At 44.1% G+C, this 4959-nt stretch overlaps 1 pseudogene; it reads right to left on the reverse strand.

The window, feature by feature from the left end:
• Positions 1 to 444: 444 nt before the first annotated feature.
• LOC106583371 (somatomedin-B and thrombospondin type-1 domain-containing protein-like) lies at positions 445 to 2654 on the reverse strand (annotated as a pseudogene).
• Between the last annotated feature and the right edge of the window lie 2305 nt (positions 2655 to 4959).

Raw genomic sequence — 4959 nt, forward strand, 5'->3', positions numbered from 1 at the left:
CAGTCTGGTCCATATGCATGCACACACTGTCTGAGCGGCTTTCTGATTATGCCTGATCCATGTGCTGTCCTGTGTCTGTATGTCCATGAAGAGGAGGTAGACAGTAACCCAGGGTTATATAAAGAGGAATCTGTGCAGGGTTATATAAAGAGGAATCTACCCAGGGTTATATAAAGAGGAAGCTGTCCAGGGTTAAATAAATAGGAAGCTGTCCAGGGTTATTTGAAGAGGAAGCTGTCAAGGGTTATATGAAGATGAAGATGTCCAGGATAATACAAAGAGGAAGCTGTCCAGGATGATCTGAAGAGGAGGTTGTCCAGGATTATATGAAGAGGAAGCTGTCCAGGGTTATATGAAGAGGAAGCTGTCCAGGGTTATATGAAGAGGAAGCTGTCCAGGGTTATATGAAGAGGACGCTGTGGACGGTGGGACAGGAGCAGGAGTCTAGTCTCCAAACACGTTACCCACTTCCTGCCACTGCAGAGACTGCCTGCCACTGAGAGAGGGGGGAGGGAAAGAGAGAGAAAATCAGAGAGAGAGGGGGGAGGGGGTGGGAGTTGGAGAGAGAGAAACAACTGTTGTTAACTAGACAGTTTTTATCAGGCACTCGTTTAGACTATGCCTGCCACCTAGTGGCTGAAATCTGACTCTCCAAACAAGAAACACAATATTGGGTTAGTATGTAAACATTATTTAAATCTTTACTACATATCTATAGCCTCTCCTTGTGGGCCCAGCCTGTCTTACCTCTCCTCCTCCTCACCGTCTCCAGAGCAATGACTCTGCCCGGCAGCGAGGGCAGGAGGCTGGCACTCCACACACACCTGTTGGCCCTCCTTCAGGTACTGCATCCAGCGTGTGTGTTGCCCCACACTACGCTGGCACCCAGGGGTCAGGGAGGTCAGCACACAGTACATGGATAAGCATACACACACACACACATATATATAGACATACACATTTTTATTTTTTATTTAACTAGGCAAGTCAGTTAAGAACACATTCTTATTCACAATGACGGCCTAGGAACAGTGGGTTAACTGCCTTGTTCAGGGGCAGAACGACAGGTTTTTAACTTGTCAGCTCGGGGATTTGATCTAGCAACCTTTCGGTTACTGGCCCATCACTCTAACCACTAGGCTACCTGCCACACATAAACACGGGTTAGATATCATATTTCTCTGAAGATAACAGGAATACCATGGAATAACACAAACACATAAACAGGGCCTCTCACCCTGTGACATCATCATCATTGTTAACAGGGATGTCTCTCTTCTTCCTGGCATTGCCATAGCCAAGGGTAGGGATGAGAGCCGGTACTGCAAAGACAACAACATCCATAATAACAACATCATGACAACAACAACAGATTTAGTTCCCCCACACACAATATGTTTTTTTTATTCAGCCTTTATTTAACCAGGTAGTATCATAGAGGTCAGAAGACTTCTTTCCCAAGAGGGACCTGGGAAGGTAACCTTTATTTGAAGACAGAGAAATATTTGACATAGACAAGATGCCATTAACGGCATATGGGTAAGGTCCTAACCAACGCTAGATGCAACCTAAGGCTATATGTATGGCTGTGGTACTTACCCAGTGATTTGTTGCACTGCCGGTGGTGGTCCCTGTACTCTGCACAGCCGGCATGCTCCTCTACGTGTGAACAGGGTTCCACCCCCCCGTTCTGGGGCTCCTGCAGGACCTGCCTGCTCCTCATCCGAACTGTGGCCCTGCAAGGCTCAGCACAGCTAGACCACACACTCCACTCACTCACCACACAGGACACCGCTAGGAAGGAGGACAGGACTGGGTGAGGACATAGCAGGGAGGAAATAAAAGCAAATACAAGCATGAATCTATGGTAGTGTCCTCTACCATGTTGCTACTGAAAAAGCATGTAGTCAAAGTGAGAGAGATAAAGTATATTGGTATACAGTACATCTATAAGCAAGACATATATGAATTACAAACAAATCATGTCTGACACAGAAATGAATAAACCCACTTCCAGGAGAAACTCAGTTAGCTTTGCCCCAAACTGGGTTTAAAAATCACCATATGTATGGTTAGTGTGGCGTTGTTGAAATTGACACAATTTGGGCGACATATAATTTGTCAAACTTCTTACCTGGGAAGGCTAGTTCATAATCATGACAGCAGTCCAGGGTAGAGGTACAAGCCTGGTCGCAATAGCAGGTGCCATACGAACGGTCAGCTCTCTATCCCTTACTGATGCACGACGGGTCGCGGCCGGTACAGCAGAAACCAGCCTCCTCACACCCTGCATCCAAAAAAACGACCAGGAAAACCATCAGCCCGACACAATAATAGATCCAGCGGCCGGTAACAGTATACCTGAACGGGGGCATGGCTATGGCACAGAGGAGTAGCCTACTTCCGCGTGTGCCACTTGGCACCGCAGTCAACACTTGTAAAATCCCAGAGAGCAGTTCGTTCACACGCTCAAATTGAGAGAGTTTCTGATGTTGTTCATCTCTGTAATTCGATTTTAGAAAATATATATCATTCAGAAATGTTTTTGACACCAAGTTTGTTCAGCCAAATATCCCCATGAATTCAAATGTCAAATTGTTCTTCTTGCTCAGACAAACCACCCTGGCAGGCTGTTGCTGTACCCTCTACTTCTGTGCGCTGGGTCGAAGTGTCATCGGGCAATCATGCTGCAATCTCTGGCCTACGCAATGGCCTATGTCAACCCCATGTCTCTCTCACTCTCTCTCTTAAAGGGACAGTTAGTTTCTCTAACCACAGCGCTCCCTACAAGGAAGCTCATTACCCACCTGCACAGACGTCAATTCAATGTCTATTCCATGTTGGTTCAGTGGAAATAACATTGATTCAACCAGTGTGTGTCCAGTAGGTAGTCTATTAAATAAATTAAAACAGTACAGCTGTGAATCACAGCTTTTTCCTTATTTGCATATTTGCATAAGAGCCTATCCTGCAGGGCTCCTAATTACAAATAACATGGCAATTAAGCAGACTACTCCTTACTATATTGTAATAATTGCATGGTATGTGGGTGTGCATTTAAAAATGTATATGATCGTGGTACATGCCTATGAGCAGCTTTACTTAGGCCTACTGTATATATCCATGAGGTTTATGTTATGCTCAGTAGCCTACAGTGACAGTATGTGTAGCAGGGGCCACATGTCAATTTTCCCTGGTTAAATTAATGGGAGGCATGAATAGCTTGTTTGCTTTGCACAGCCCATCCTTTCTACCCATTGGCTGTCAGTTTTCCTGGCTGTTTGTTCCTCAACATGTGAAAGGAGTGGATTAATCAAATTCCTATGGCCAGGGCCATTCATGCAGAAAAAAAACAATACTGTGAACAATGCGGTAGCACAGGGCTTCCACTCGGATACACATTTCCCAGCTACTTAAAGACTGAGTGTGTGGGGGGGGGGCATATTCCCAAGCATTGACCTGACTGCAGTGCCTCTCTCTCCACACACATATCAACAGTGTGAGGGGCTCTGTCCTGGTGTACACTGGGAGTTATGAAGAACCTTTGCATTTACCACTCTAATAAACCCCTAGTCAGCTCCAACTGTCACAGACAGTCCAAAGACACAGACCGTATTCAAAGTGCAATCAAATGTTACTTTGGTAGTTTCCCCAGGTCATCAGATAAGCGTCACACATAGTAAACTCATTCAATAATTCAGAATTATCAGTTCATAATTGTAGTCTACCTGTTGAAAGATTTGTGTTATATATTGACTTCTCTCTGAGTGGCATACATAGCAGCAATAACTCTGCCTCCTTCTCTCTCAAACTCCTTCTGTTCCTCTCTTTTTGTCTCTGTATCAAGCAGGGCGGGGGCAAACTCAATACACTTTAAAATGACTAAAACCAAATCGAAACTTTGTAGGAATATTAATGGACCTTCTTCATTCATACATTTCCTTGACTGTGTCCAGCTTGCTAATAAAAAATAGAAGCTAGACAGTCAGGGAGCACAAAAAATGACAGAAACGATGGATAGGGGATCATTTATTGCAAATTTTGACGGCAAAGAAATATTTCCAAAAATTGGTGCGGCCCTCCGGATCTCGTTGAAGACCAAATGCGGCTCTAGGGGCAAAATAAATAAATAAAACAATACATCACACAAGACATTCTGCACTTCACAAATGGCTACTGCTTCACCATTACAAATTGTAAATATAAAATGTACAATATTTCAACAATAAAATATTACAATGTGTGCGTGTGTGTAGAGTTTGTATGTTAGAGTGTGTGTGTCTCTCTTCACAGTCCACGTTGTGCTGTGAGGTGTAGTTTCCCTGTTTTTTTAACCTAATTTTACTGCTAGCTTGAGTTATCTGATGTGGAAGAGAGTTTTATGTAGTCATGGCTCCATGTAGTACTGTGCATTTCCCGGAGTCTGTTCTGAACTTAGGGACTGTGAAGAGACACCTGGTGGTATGTGTTGTGGGGTATGTATGGGTGTCCGGGCTGTGTGTTAGCTGTTTGAACAAACAGTTTGGTGCTTTGAACACATCAATACTTCTCACAAATACAAGTAGTGATGCAGTCAATCTCTCCTCTACTTTGAGCCAGGAGAGATTGATATGTACATTTAAGGGCCAGCCATGCTGCTCTATTCTGGGCCAACAGTAATTTGCCTATGTCCTTCTTTGCAGAGCTTGAGCATATAACTGGGCAGTAGTCCAGGTGTGATAAAACTAAGGCATGTAGGACTTGTTTGGCTGATTGTGATGTCAAGAAAGCAGAGCATTTCCCCATCTTAGCAACCATTGCATCAATTCGTTTTGACCATGTCAGTTTACAATCTAGGTATAGACCAAGCAATTTAGTCTCCTCAACTTGTCGAAAGACTCAGTCTGTTTTATTGACAATGGTGCTGGCTCCACCAAGTCGTCACGCATTGGGCAACTGAGATATATTGTTACGCGTTTA

This window comes from Salmo salar, chromosome ssa22, assembly GCF_905237065.1.
Source record: "Salmo salar chromosome ssa22, Ssal_v3.1, whole genome shotgun sequence".
Taxonomy (NCBI): domain Eukaryota; kingdom Metazoa; phylum Chordata; class Actinopteri; order Salmoniformes; family Salmonidae; genus Salmo; species Salmo salar.